The 16,290-nt window shown below is 32.0% G+C and overlaps 2 long non-coding RNA genes across 2 annotated transcripts in view; one reads left to right on the top strand and one right to left on the bottom strand.

Annotated features, from left to right (window-relative positions):
* Positions 1–9,424: 9,424 nt before the first annotated feature.
* On the top strand, positions 9,425–14,635 carry LOC139501121 (uncharacterized). The gene is made up of 2 exons (XR_011658466.1): positions 9,425–9,602; positions 13,971–14,635. It is a non-coding gene; the product is annotated as an uncharacterized lncRNA (long non-coding RNA).
* The window catches only part of LOC139501122 (uncharacterized), a 121,326-nt gene continuing 115,908 nt past the window's right edge, over positions 10,873–16,290 (bottom strand). The window contains exon 2 of the long non-coding RNA XR_011658467.1: positions 10,873–11,070. This is a non-coding gene — a long non-coding RNA (uncharacterized lncRNA). The remainder of the gene's footprint in view (positions 11,071–16,290) is intronic.

Below are 16,290 nucleotides of genomic sequence, written 5' to 3'. Positions count from 1 at the left end.
ATTTTCTCTATAGTATTCTAAATGTCTTGTATAGTTGCATCAACTCTTTTCTTGAAGATAAGGAATGACCATGTGGCCATTTCTTTTCGTTTAATAAAAAATCCTGGCGTTAGTTATGAAATTAAATGACCATTATGACAACGCTTGACCGATGAATGACCACTTCACCTGTCTTACAATTGTCCTTGTTTTGCCCCATAATTCTTCAGAAAATTTGTTTCCTCGTCTGAAGTAAACAATATGACCTTCATCAGTAGATTAGCAGAATTAAAATGTTATTTTTAAAAATGCTGATACACGTATTATGTGTGTGTTATAATCCAAAAGTTTGCACGCTATGTGCCACGTTTGATGCAGTCAGCAAATTACATATTTTGCTAACTTTGTGATGCATTAAGCAATTTAAATTAAACAAGAGGCTTTCAGAGCGACAGCATACCGGATTTATTAACATTTATTTGTGTCTTGGCATTTTTCAATATCACAAGAACCATAACTGATGAACGGTGAAAGTGAAAATCGTCAATATCAAATTTGACCCCCATTTTGTCATCAGTAACAACATATTAAAATTTTAGAACCTTGGTTGAACGGTTCATGAGTAAATGCAACAACATGACTGGAAATTCATTTTTTCAATCTTTCAAGAACCATTATTCCTGAACAGAAAAATGAAAATCGCCATTATTGAACTTGACCTCAATTTTGTCACCAGTAACAACATATTTAAATTTGAAAAGCTTTGGTTGAACGGTGTATGAGTAAATACACGGACACGACTGGAAACACCATTTTTCAATCTTTCAAGAACCATAACTCCTGAACGGTAAAAGTCAAAATCGTCATTATTGAACTTGACCTCCATTTTGTCATATGTAACAAAATACAATTTTTTTTAAAGCTTTGGTTGAACAGTTCGGGAGTAAATGCACGGACAGGACTGGAAACGCCATTTTTCAATCTTTCAAGAACCATAACTCCTGAACGGTAAAGGTCAAAATTGTCATTAATGAACTTGACCTCCATTTTGTTGTCAGTAACAACCAAGCTTTGGTTGAACGGTTGATGAGTAAATGCACGGACAACATTTGGCTGCCGCCCGCCCGCCGTACATCCCTAAATCAATAACTGACATTTTGTCACAAAAATCCGGTTAAAAATTAAAAAAACAAAGACCGTCCAAAAATAACAGGTCGATCTGACTGTATCCCCTTAATTCAAATAACGACTTTTGTACCAACCGCTCTGTTTTCCTGATGAAGAATTATCACAGCCAGAGATATTAACAATATTAACGTGTCGTACCTCCTGGATTCCTGGGTTCAAAGGAAGTGACAAATGACAAGCGGGGGCGAGGCGGTATCGTTATTTTTTTGTTTTTTCGATTGTTAATGTCAATTAATTATGAATTAATTACTGTTCGACGAGACAGCTTAAGATTACTTATTTGAAGTATACTAGTACTGATCGTATGAGAACACGAATTGAATATTCCAGATAATCACACAAGAAAGTGTATTAATAGACAATTGCGTGCCTAGTCCATTAGGAAAAGTCGTATAATAGTAAGAGAAGGCATTTGCAATGAGAATTGCACTTCGCATAGACCGAAACCATGCTCTGCTCGGTTCATTAGGTAAAAATATCCGGGGTTGGTAAGGTCAATATTCAATTTGCAAGCGTAGAATTGAGTAAACAGATCCGGGGTTGGTATGCACAGGCTTTTGTCGCAAAAATAAATCCTATATATACCTTAATATGTAAAGGATTTCTTTTTTTGGAGACAAGTGCCTGTGTTGGTATGGTAAATATCCAATCTGTATGTCAATTATCTGTTTGATTATAAGTATGTGTTCATACTGCAAACAGTTAAATAACGGCATATGCATTTTTACAGATTCATGTATAACAGGCTGAATATAAGAATAAAGAAATGTGCATCATGTATAGTCGATAATGAGACACTGAAGGACAAGGACGTAAGTAACTGGAGGTTACCTTCGAGAATGAGCAAAACTCGTACTATATCATGTATATAGAGATATTCTGGATGGTCGGGTATACAGGATAGAAAATCATGGGTAAAAGTGCAGAATAAATAGCCTGAAAATAATAGAATAACGAAAAATAGCCTGAAAATAATAACGAATACTTGGAATAGAGAATACTGAGGTTCTGAAAAAAAACCCCAATTATAATAAGAATAGAGAAAAATCTTCTAAGAAATTAAAGAATTGAGAAATAAATGAAATCATATCAAAAACCCTCATGATCCCAATATCACAAAAAGTTCCTAATTTCTAAAGAGAAAAAAGCAACTTAGGCCTGATTTATGATAACAACTAAAAGGCGAACCACGTTGGAATTACAATCTCATGACTTTGAACAGGCACATAAAGCAAAATTGAACATGTTTGTAAGCACCGGATCAACCAACCTCTAAATCAATCTAATTAAAATATTGATCTCTGATTTAATACGTTATACTACTCAATTCCGTTATACTACTCATATGTAGTATAACGTAATCAGAGATCAATATTTTAATTAGATTGCGGTCCGTGTAACACTTATCAATTCAAAGTTTTAAAAAGTTTTGAAATTTTAGATTTTTGGAATTTTGATCAAAGTTTTAAAAAATCAAAATTTCAAATTGTGTTAAAGTTTTGAAATTTTGAAATTTTAACCAAATTATCAAAATATCAAAATTCTAAATATCGTTTATAAATTTGATATTTTATAAACTTGATCAAACTTTTAAAATACTAAACCTAATGTGCAATTTTGATTATTTCACTTTTTGAAAGTTTAATTTTTGAAATGTTTGCTTAAAATATCAAAAATATAAAGGGGCGACAAGAGGGGTACCTTTAATCACTGCTGTAAACACGGCTCTGATACGAACTATTCTTAGTTATAAATAAATAGCATGACATATATCAAATCATTCTTAATAACAAAATAAATAATGAAAAGAAGAAGTCGGTTTTTTTTTATGAAACATATTAGACATCACATGGGATAACAGTATCCTGAAATTTTAAGGTTGTGCATCTATCAAAAAAAATATAATTAAACCTATTTAAACCGGAATTAACTACGTTGATTTAAATCTCTTATATAAGGTTAGCGTTTGAGATCAATAATTCAAAGCTATTTTGTGTTCCCAGTGCCCAACTTTTAGAAGTATCAGTGAAACATGACCAACTCGCAGTAAACCATATAGTATTATTCGCCTTTTTGACGTTCCTGCTGAAGGTAGATCCAGGAAAAAGCGCTTCGGTGGGCTTGCATACAACTTAAAACGTTTTCCTTTCTTGTTTATCGATTGCATGATGATAATATAGAGCCTTTTATGATGTATTTCAGTTCCAAGAAATGATACGGAAGGAATACTAAAATATAGCGTCGCAATAAAAGTTGTGCTAGGCGTATTTCAGCTGGACCCTAGACAAAAAAGTGTACTGTTTCAGCGATTATAGACGTAATACTAAACTCCGAAACATAACAATGAACTAAAATCAAAATCATACAAGACTTAGAAGGACAGAGGCTCCTGGATTGGGACAGGGGCACAAATGCGGCGGGGTTTAACATGTTTCGTGAGATCACAACCCTCCCCTATACCTCTAGCCAATAAAGAATGAAAAACACACAGTAATACGAACAGTAAAACGCACTTCAATAGGAAATACAAGTCCTATGTCAGAATAGGAAACAAACTAAGAAACTAATTACCATGCATGACAATGATAATAAAATAACAAAGGACTACTATACATAAGGCTAACAGTTACTGTCATACGCCAGCTCCAGACCTCAATTAAACTAATTGAAAGGTTTTATATGTCCTCATTATGCACACTCTCTCCCTGTTGCATTTATTGCTAATTTGTTCCGGAACATTCATGAAATATTTGTCACTGGCAACAACAAAAAATCGATAATTTAAAATAGGTTGTTTTCATACAAATTACTAAGAAACGTAAGATTCAACTTCCGAGGACAAAGTTGCCCTTATAGATGGATTTAAATATGTTTTAACTTCACTTTGGTCAAACACCTCTTTAATTGTTTCGTTCTTATTTTGCTTGAGTTTCAAATTTCAGTTTCAGCGTTCCGTATGTGAATTCTTTACTTCAAATCCAGCGTTTAACATTGTTCTGGTTTTTCGAGAGCGTCATTGGTGTACGGCCAAAAATGGAAAAAATCCATCATGCAGCTGATAGTGTGGATTCTCTTTGCACGCCCCATTCTGACTGGGTGTACATGTGAGTTTGCTAAAAGTCGATTGTCGTACGATAACTTCAAATACCCAAATAACAAAATGCAAATACGGAACAGTAATATCCTTTAATACAAAAAAATCTATTCCTTTTGTTTACTATAATAAAACAGTGGTTGATTTAGAACCTATAATGGAGCTACGTGTATGATAACCAGTCCAAACGTTGTCTTTAAGGTAGCAACCATGTAACTTTAAAAGTGGGGCGAGGTTGTTTTGTCGAAGCGTTCAAAATTTAACACTAAAAGGCATGGATAATTTTTCTTTAGTCCTCTTCTGGCACAGAATATTATATCATCAAATTAGGGATCAGAATATTTTAATGTACCATTATCGAAGCCCCTAGTGGTAGTATCAAGTAAAAAAACGGGGACTATCTAAATATTGGTTCCCCAGAAGATTACCATTTATCGCTGATAAAAACGTTTGAACACAATTTTCAACTTTCAAAATGCCGACACCTACAACTGGATAGATGGGTGCTTAATGTAGTACAGTGGCAACTATTACATAAACATGAATGCAAGTTGGGTGCTTAATGTATTACAGCGGTAATTATTACATAAATATGAATGCTCGTGAAAATAATGTTTATGGTATACGTTTATATATGATATGAAAGGTTTCAACTTTCACAAAACCAGAGCTATACGTTGGATTTAACAGTTTACTTTATTTGGCCTTTTCAATTTTATTTGACTTTATTTGCCTTTTTAACTTAATTTGGTTCGAGTGTCAATGATAAGTCTTTTGTAAACGAAACGCGCGTCTGGCGCAAAAACCGGCAAAATTTATATTCCGGTATCCGTCTATGATGAGTTTTTGTAGATACCTTGTAACAGTATCTTAGCTCCAATTTGCTGATATTGGATCCTATTACCGTCTTAATTTCAGCGTAAAAAAGATTATATTAAAAACCTCCCACACTGTGGACCAGCACAACCTTAAACCATGCATTCAGTATCATGAAGCGCTTTTCTTGATCGACCTCCTTACGGAACGCTTAAAGCTGAATATTTAGGGCAAACAACTTACAAAGAACAAATAAAAACGTTTAAGATGATCTTTCATTCTGTACATGAAATGATATATTCTTTAGCCAACATGATTGCAGAAAGTAAGAAGTCGTAAAGCAAAACAGAAAAAAAAATGAAATCAAAAGAGATAATACATCGTGTATTGGGCCTTTTTGTGGCTTAGAGTTTAGTAGAAAATGTATATACATGCTCAACATAACCATACTATTTGACCTACTGCGAGTTGTTCAGTTTTTACTGTTACTCCTGTTTCTCCTAAAATATGGGTGCTAGAAAAACAAGCAGGTAAAATGGTCAATACCAGAGCCGTACGTCTGGGGTGGTGTTCTCGAAGCTATCTTAGGACTAGGACGTGTCCTAAGTCTATCTTATGACAAGTCTTTGTCCTAAGTCGTGCTCTCGAAGCTCTCTTAACTTACGATATATCTCATTTTTCGTCCTAACTTTAGGACACCCAATAAAGTGTCTTAAGAGCATCCTATCTTCATCCTAGTGTAATAAAGTCTTGATTTCGCTTTTTGCTCATTATTTTACGTGAAAATGAACATGAAATGAAACGCACCATTGGTTATCAACTCGTATATAAAGAAATTGTGCATGATTTTAAACTTTGAACTTCGTGTTTCACGATACGATTACACCACAAATTTAATTCTGGTTTATCAAAAAATATCTTTAATGATTTAAAATTTCGACCTAGAATATGTTTAGGACGTCCTAACATAAGATTCGTCTGAGATAGCTTCGAGACACAACTTAAGAGTGTCCTAAGTTGATCTTAATCCATCCTAACATTGGTCTAAGATGTGTCTTAGGACGAATCTTATGATACTTTCGAGAACGCCACCCCTGGTTTTTAAATGAATTATCTTCTTTTAAGAAATATTAATTTTGTCATCCAATTTTTCACCGCTTTCAACTGTCCGTTTTATTTCATACATAAACTTTTAAGTATCAGTATGTTTTTAATTCATATTGTTTCGTTTCGTTCCGCTTTTATTTCGTTTCGCTTTTTACAGGTATCCCTCTTATTGCCCCTTTTCTATTTTGATATTTTAAGCAAACATTTAAAAAATTAAACTTTCAAAAAGTGAAATAATCAAAATTGCACATTAGGTTTAGTATTTTAAAAGTTTGATCAAGTTTCTAAAATATCAAATTTATAAACGATATTTAGAATTTTGATATTTTAATAATTTGGTTAAAATTTCAAAATTTCAAAACTTTAACACAATTTGAAATTTTGATATTTTAAAACTTTGATCAAAATTCCAAAAATCTAAAATTTCAAAACTTTTTAAAACTTTGAATTGATAAGTGTTACACGGACCGATTGCCTCTAAATTTGGAACATAAACATTAAAGGGGCACTAGCTGTCAAATTCATTGTTACCGATTTGACTCAAATTCTCATATTTGGTTTATAACAAGGTAAAACATTTATCCAAACTATCAAAAGTCTAAAATAAACAGTTTACAGAGCATGGGGTAGATAATATATAGGTTCGTTTCGTGTGTATTTTAGTCCAGACGCCATCTAATTAACTATCGATTTGACCTCAGATGACCATATAAGCGATGTAAACAAAAATAAAGATACGAATAGATTAAACCAACACGTGCAATTGGATTTTTATATGTCTGTTTGATTTGATTTTATAGATTAAAAATAGATGTTTCTCATTGTTTTTAACCATATACGAATGATTTTATGTGCATCAAATTAGTAATCAAATGATTTACCGTAGTTTCACTTTCATTGTTGACATTCTTTTTCTTTAACTAACCAGTACACGTACAATGCATGCGTTGTCAATCTCTAGCTAGGGGTTAACTTGAAGTTCACATGAATACCGGTTAGAATGATGATGACGTTTTCACTTGCAAGTGAATCAGTCAAAAATTATGTTTAATCGCTTATTTCAACAAAATTAAAGGAAATTGATTGCTAAAAGCAAATTATTATTTGATTATTCCAATTTGATTAATGATTGATCTAAAAAAAAATCATACTTAATTTTTTTATATATATCGTAGCTAGTGCTCCTTTAACAAAAAAATCAGTTGTTATGGGCTTGATTCACCAGATTGGCACGAAGCACAGATCTTTTAAGGATTTAAGGAGTAGTCACGATACAATATTGTACGAGATCCTGTTGATCACGTGATTTAGTTACGATACTACTTGAGACCTTGTTGGACACTGTTATACTAATCCTCATTTGCTCCCAAGAATTTTCAAATATTGCTCAAATCTCAAACTATTTAAAGGACAGTAACTATATGCGGAATTTACTTTGAAGGACAGTTATATTGGCTTATCTGATTGACCAAAACGACGGTCAATACTCATTTATTATTTTTAACCTTCAAATGGGGTCTTCAATACGACAATAACTATAGGACATTTTAACAAATAAGTTTGAAATTTTAAGTTATAATAGAGACATGCAAGGAATTTTAAAAATATATCTGTATACATATCATGTTCTGATACCAGTGTCAAATGTCTTAACTTTTCTTGTAACTTTTAATGTTAAGGAAATTTTCGAACCAATTAACATGATTAATGATAATCATGTTAATTGGTACTTAAAAAGTACTAGTAAGACCTCTATGCACGCTGTTTAAACATTTATAACGAATTCATAAATTATAACGTATAATCGACAAAAATATTTCATTCTGTGAAATCTTTTTCTGCTAATTAACAATATCGGGTTTTATTGCCGAAGTTTATCGATCTGCTAATTAATTATCGGGTTTTATTGCCGAAGCTTATCGATCCTACCCTTGATGAACAATCATGACAGGATTATGGAGCTCGTGAAAAATATGTGAGATGATAGACACGCAATAGAGCGATTGTAGATATATTTTTAATTTCCAAACGGTTTACACATATATGGTGTAACTAATCTTCCTGTCAGAATGAATTAAAACAATCTTACTTTCAAGTTGAAAGAAAGTGTCCTTCCATCACAGATTATCCCTCGCACTTGCACTGTTTGTTCTCCGAAAACATACCAAGAGGTCTCGAGGGTAAGGTCACAGCATACTTAAAAAAATAAAATTCCCCTCATATATAAGCATGATTACATCAAGAAAGTTAAAACAAAACTGAAAAGTCTGCTGGACAGGAGTCAGGACTGTTACTAAGTAATGGCGAAATAACTTATCTGTGAACATTTATTTTATAATTTTTAAATGTTTATTTCAGACAGGAGTTCAAAATAAGTAGATGGTTTCTACTGAAAATTATAAACCAACATTTATCAAAACAATTTTTCGTTTAAGATATGTAAATTTGGTATGTTTGCCTGTTAGACCACTATTCATGCACCAGACACTAAATAAAGTCAGCAACTAAATGTCACCGCTTTATATATATATATACGTACAGCCTCAAACAATGAGCAAAAACCGGCACCGTATAGCAAGCTTTAAAAGGCCCCCGCAACATTGTGGTAATGGTTTCTTTTAGGAATCAGATAAATCGTACAACCCTACTTCTATATCTATATAAGACAATCTCCTTGCAAGGGGTTTCGGATCAACTGAAAGAAAATGCAATGCTACACCTTTGTACCAAAAAAAAAAATAAAAGTATCCATTTATATTATTTATAAATTTGGTGTAAATAATGTGTCCGTAGCGAATTATGGAATTACGTTCATATGAATCCGGTACGCATTACATGTGAATGCAAAGAATGTATGCTTAACTTAAAAGGGCTGGAAAGGGACTAGCCAAATTCACCAAAGTCAGCCTAGTGAAAGTTGTTTGTGGTTCGAAAATCGTATTATTTCTTTGCTGAAACAAAATTTGAATTTAGAATTTATTAATAGAGTCCCTCCTATCAAAAGTAAACCAACTTTAAATGCCTGATTGGAAAACATATGTACAGTATCCTTATACCCGGATATACACTGGTGTACAATCAAATTTAGACGTATTGGTATGTTTTGGCGGCAATTTATCTATTATTTAAGGAGTATCAACAAAAATGTCAATTACCACACTTATACTTTGACCCTTATTGACTTAAGAATCTAAGTATGTTCATATATTCGATATAATGCGGATATGAAATAGTTGTTTCGAATTTCTTGAAAAAAAAGTTACGGAAGGATTGTATTGTAAGATATTTATCGATCCTTTATTGATTTGTATTTTAGTATTTCCACATTTGAAGACAGACGATTGGATAGTTGAAAAGTGGAAACGAGGAAGACGCGAAGGTCCTGGTGGGGTTTACAGAATAAAGAGCAAAATATGAAGTATAGAGAATGTGTGCTTATATATGTGTGTATAAAGCATAAAGAATAAAGAGATGAAGCGGAACCCCAATCCAAGCTCTCAGACATGTAAATTCCATGTACTATGTTTTCCCCGTATTTTATTAGTTATTCTTGGGACTTTCCCTGCTTGTTTAATATGTCTGAGAGCTTGGATTGGGATTCCGCTTCATCTCTTTATTCTTAATATTTTAGACAATTTTTGTCTATTCATTATCTATTTTAACCCTAATTCTCTATGCTTTATACACACATATTTACCCTTATAAGTCGATAAACACGTTAAACGTTTATAAAAGAAAGACGATCAAAAATATCATTTTTTTCATAATTATCGACCAATAATGTCACTATACAAGTAAGAGTAATTTACATTTGCCTAGCCCAGTCTTTGCATGTACTAAAATATTGGAGTGAAAAAGGAGAGGACATGTAATCCAACTTTTTTTTGATAAGTTGGTAAGATTCTCTTAAAACTTTTTGTTAACAAATAATTACATTAGATGTATGTTTCATTATAATATGTTATTCTGATCTGCTACACTGCAATCACGCGTTATTCCTTAGTCAATTGCATTACACAATATAATGTATTATTGTCCCACAATAACGTGCACAGGTAAATTAAATAAAAACTTGATAAAAATCGTGTTTTCATGATCCTAACTAAAAAATGTAATTATAAGTATTGAATGCTTCTTTTTGTAACTTCATAGGGGTTGTAAAAGCGTTGACCGTGCGCACATTTTTAAAATGAAGCGCTTCATACAAAATGTACTTCGGTCAACGCTTTTACACCCCAATAAAGTTACAAAAAGAAGCATTCAATGCTTAATTGAAACAAACATTTGTTGTACCACAAAGAACAACGTAAAAGAGTATCGCCAATCAGGACAATGATAAACCTTTACTAAAATAAAGACGTTGCTAATGATTATATCGATGCTTATTTATGAACATTGATATATTTATTGAACTATTTTTTGAATTATTTGAAATTCACATGAACTAGCTTACCATGCAATGATTTATTTGATTTTGTAATTTTAATTAATAGTTCTTTAGTCTTCATCGCGATATAGCCTTTTGCGCTGATGTGTTTTGGAGACCGTTGTTTGTCTTTCGGCGTAGTTCCTTTTAGCCACCAGTTCTGTTGTCATAAGTAAAAATCACTGTATGTTACAAGACACAATGAATGAGATAACGTTAAAAATAGCCCCAATTCTATCAAAAAAAGAAAAACAAACAAAAATGAGGTCAATATACGCGTTTACTTGCTTTATAACACAACAATTGATTGACAGTACATTCTGTTATAGAATCTTGTGATAGTGTCACAATGATTGTTCAACTACCTCCTCGGTGGTCTCTTCGTAGCTTGCTCTTTTCCTGTATGGAGTTCGACAGAAGTTCGACACCCGCCTGGGTCACCCGAAAGTTTCAAAAACTGCTGTAAAAAAATAAATTATCAAATAAAAAGATAATTTAAAATACACTAAACAATCTGTCTCAATTTGTTATATGTGACAGCAGTTGTTTAGAGGTATCAATAAATTCTTTTTATATATTAAATCAATTTCTTTCTCTGTCCAATCATTTAAATAATATTACCAATCACTCAAAACATTTTTTTTGCAACGTGTAAACATCAATAAATACTATATATATATATGTTATGTACAAGATGTAATTGTACAAATTGTAATTTGTACAAGTTATAAGTTTTTTGACACACACCTTCTTGCACTAGGTGATACAGGTTTATCTTCTAAAATGTACTAGTTCAATTTTTTAAATTCAAATTTATATTCTTCAACCTAATATTTAGTGCTATTCTCCTTATCCTCAAAATGGAAATGAGGATACCTGAATGATTTAAATTATAATTTTATTTTCTCCTGATACCATATTCATATCCATAAAAAGTCCTTTTGTGGTCTTATAATGTTTTGTGTAGCAATGCCCAGTATTAGATTGTAACATGTAGTTGTGAAAATATGACAGAAATATGTTAAACAAAAGACTGTGCTTGCATCATCCATTTGTGTTAAGCAGTTCATAAAACACTGATAACTTGTACAAAACTTGTACACAACATATAAACACAATATATACGAAATCATTAATATTCGTCTCCAAAAAAAACAACACAAAAGGTTTTTGTACAAACTCGTCTGCATTCTGTTAAAACATAAATGAATAATTTGAATACCTGGTAAACAAATAATTTATATTTTAAAAAATTAAAAAATAAAAAAACTTTCATACTTTCAGAAAAATATTGTTAAAAGGTAAAAGTATGAAATATAAAAAACCTGTCAATCTATTAATAACTTTATCATCGTATCACTATTGTTTGACCTGTACCCGGAGTGTCACCTCCACCGCGTGTGGTAATAATTTACCTTGGACGGTGTTTTTGTTTCCTTCTTATCAAGGTTATCTCCCCTGAGAGGCTTCCCCAACAGTCTTATCAGCGATGAAGATAGAATTGGAATGTCGGACCCCTGGAGAATATAAATACTAAATTGTTTAATTTGTTCAATAGTTTAATTCGAATTCTTCTTCTTGCGAAGTTTATAGATTTTAAATATAATAAGGTATGTATATGTATACAATATGACGTTTTTTTAATTTGTTTTCATTTATAAATTATTTCAAAGTTTATATTTAAAACTTATGATACCAATTAGCATCAATAAATATATTTAATATTGACGTTAAATCGTTGAGTTGTATATGCAATTATTTAAATTTGTAATAATTCATATTTTTTTTTTAAAGATTCATGTAAAATATTTTGTTCTGAATAAAGTTTTTTGAAATGTTGGCAACTGAACGGTCAGCAAGACATAACTAACCAATATGTATCAATATAAGGTTATATTATTGAATTAAAATTAATAGATATAAGATTTGTCGAGATTTAATTTAAAACTTTAAAATTATACAAATAAGATTTGTTGGTGGTTAAAACTTTAAATTGGGTAAGTCAAATTTCCTCTAAATTTACTTCACAATTGGAATATTTCAACAAATCATTAAATCGCAAGAAAAAATAATTGTACCCAAAATGCATTATAACTTGTTCAAAATTCTATCGGAAATTGCGCTATGAAGCACATAATATATTTAGAAAATGCAAATTATTTAGGTTTAGATCGTATTTAATGCTTAATTTTACAGAAACATATAATTTGCAATCTGTTTAAACTTACTCCGAAAGTAATAAATAGCTTACAAAAAACAATTACGCGCTTGAACTTAGAAATTTGAAACCAGGACAGTTTTTTTCTCGACTTCATACAACATCTTTTGTTTTTAATAACATGCAGGAACATGGTTTTGTTTAAACTCAATGTCGTGTTTGAAGAATTATCCCCCTAAATGTAATGGTGGCGAGTTATTATTAATTTGTGTATCCTCCCTTCTAAAACTAAGAATTTGTATATCCTTGCTGAAACAAATGATTTTTTGTTTACGGTTGAAATACCATGACATGTTTCTGCTGTAAATCAATTATTTTTTCGCAATCGATTTATACTAAATGCCACGGTTTTGACATAGACTGAGGAAGCAAACATCAATTTTACATTTTAATTTACTTGGCTATCACAATAAGAGGGGGGGGGGGGAACCAACAGCAGCTGAAGGACGCCTCCAGTTACGGGAGTTTCTCGCTACATTGAAGACCCATTGGTGGCCTTCGGCTGTTGTCTGCTCTATGGTCGGGTTGTTGTCGCTTTGTCGCCCCATTTCAATCTCAATTTTATGAATATAAATTCCATGTCTATCCGAAAAGATGAACATCTAATTTTTATACAGTTTCGATTTCAATGTAAGCAATATGATTTTCTAAGCATTATACGACAGACATAATATGTTGTATATCATGCAAAAGGCATAAGAATTTGAGTCTGACGGTAAATTTTGGTTGTTAGATTTTTATAATATACATATTCGATATATTTCAATGAATATCCAATACAATGAGATTTTTTTTCACTCACCCTCGTGTAATGATTACGGATTATTTAAAGACTGCATGTTAGGATTTGTCACCACCAATTGGTGAGTTAACCGGCGCAAATGCATTTAACAGGCATATCTAACAACTGATGAAAAAACAAATCTGTGAAAAAATATAAATATCCCCTTATTTAATATTTCTTATAATCGAAGTTTTCTTATCTGATATTTTGCTTGACGTGCAAACGAATCTGAAATTTTAGCTTCAAACATGAATAGAATATATAATAAATGAATTGTATGTAAATTTTGTAATGATATAGATGAACATAATGTATATAATAGAGCATAATTAAGTGTCATTTATTTCTAATTTTGCAGGATGTGTCACCAAGTTGTAATATTGTTTTGCTCTCTGTGTGCAATTGCGTGCAGTATACCAGTTTCAATGAAGAAAGAAAACAGCAGTCCTGCAGAAGTTCTGTGGAATCAAGATCAAACAAAAGCTTCATCACCGCGACTCATAAAGTTATTGCTTCAAAACACAGTGAATGACGCTGAAAAAGATTTATCTTGGCTTCCGAACTTCAACCATGGGACGCAAACTTTTGTTCGACAGAAGCGTCAGATAGATTCGACCAACCAACAAGTCTTGGACTTTTTTAATACTAGCAAAACTTCAACTGGAACTGGTTCTCATCAGCTCCGTTGGGGACGATCAATCGATAAGAAACAACACAAAAGTCACAAAGGAGTCAGTGCAAATCAAAATAAAAAACGTGAACTGACAATGGACAAATTAGATTCAGCATCACTTGCCGCGCTTGCGCAATTCTTAAGAGACAAATTATTAAATGGTACTGGTGGTATTCAGTTACGTTATGGACGATCCCTGAAGTGACGAATTAATATTGCGATGTACTCTTCGTTAGGAATATTGTGCGGTATTATAATAGTATTATTATTATTTGTATATAGAATCTCAGACTTTGTTATTTATTTATTTTTTTGTTTGTTATGTGTAATAAATCGATTAAAACTTTTAATATGTATTTTCAAATATAAAATAAGAGAGTTGTGTTTTTTTACGTTAAACACCGTCGTATTTTAACGCACTCGTCTACACTCGGCTGGTCCCGTTCCTCCATCTAAGGAGAGTAGCCGGATTGATGGTATGTCACATGCAATTCAGGAGCCTTTAATTTTGTGGTTGTGGTTGGTTGAGCTTTACATATTTGTTTGCATTTATTGATTTATATTTAGAACAAGACAGGCATATGTTCTTGAACAGCTCATTATCACACGGTGACTCGTTGTTTTGCAAAACATAGTTTCAGTATCAAAACATTTAAATTTTAAAATCAATTATTGAAGAAAAAAAAACATTGACCTTTCGTATGAATACAATTTATGCACATTGTCGGAAAATATCAACTTCATTTGTACGAGCTTAATATTTCCGATATCGATAATGATTAAATATTCGTTTTATCTTATAGTTTACAGTTTTGTTGTTTAAATCCAAGTAGTTTTCTCTGATCTTTCAAAGAAATTGACATAGTTTAAGCGCAGACCGCGAATCGGACACCAAACTGAAAAACGTGACACAAACAGAAATATTTATATTTCCGTTTGTTCAATATGGAAGCAGACTGACATGAGACTTTATTTGTACAGGAACAACTAAAGTAAAACATTATTTGTGTTCCTGTTATGAGTACAATAGTTGACCGATTGCGGTATGACTTATCTATATTGTTTTCCAGTAATCATGGAAATAAGGGTATTTTACCAATTCAAATTGTCATGGTTTGGTGTCAACAATTTGCAAACTTCAAATAAGCCCGTCTTAATACATCAAACATCCACATTGCGATTACTCATTTCAACCGATGAGAATTGAAATAAAAAAGTATTATCATTGCTGCTCATTAATTTGATGGTTGCAGATATGAATGAAGCCAGAACTACTTTCCCGTCCGGAGCACATGATCTTTGTCCGGTCATTGTAGGTTTCGTGTAGCCGAATCTTTAAAAAGATACCATGAACCCGTGAAACCTATTAGTCTATCAATGTTCATAACTCGCGACATGGGCCAATGTCCTACACTGAGTTTTGAAGTGGCTGTGGAATTTAATAATATTGCTGAATTTCTGGTCTTTATTCCTGCAAACCAATTACCAAGTACAGATACTGTGTTCAAGTTTGATTACAAGAATCTTTCAACACGCAGTATTATTTTCGTTTCTGATTACTAACACATCATAAGATGAAATTTCCGCCTTCATATATTTGAAGGTGCCTATTAATCCGACAAAACCAGGGTATCCCGTTTTTAAAACATCTGATTTGAGCGTTTTAAGATCTTTGTTTAAACTTTGTGTAAGCAAAACATGGACATAGGATCAGTTTTTTAATCAGATTGACCAAAGAAAGTAATGCTTATTCATGCATGAAAACTAGATTGTTTCACATTCTACTTCATCTACAAAGACATGTTCATTGGCAGATTTAGGGGATCCGCCAATGATGTTAAACACAATACTTGAGCAGATACCAATTCTTTCTGTCTTCATTCACATTTCAGAAAAAATATAACCGTTTCTTGTATAATTGTGACGATAATAATTCAAGATAAAATGATTTCTAAATAAATTATGTACAGTATTTTAAGCCACTAACGTGAACTTTTTCTATTGC

The sequence above is a fragment of the Mytilus edulis genome, chromosome 13 (assembly GCF_963676685.1).
Source record: "Mytilus edulis chromosome 13, xbMytEdul2.2, whole genome shotgun sequence".
NCBI classification, from domain to species: domain Eukaryota; kingdom Metazoa; phylum Mollusca; class Bivalvia; order Mytilida; family Mytilidae; genus Mytilus; species Mytilus edulis.
The sequence above is the reverse complement of the archived record's forward strand: the minus strand, read 5'-3'. Positions and strand labels throughout refer to the sequence as shown.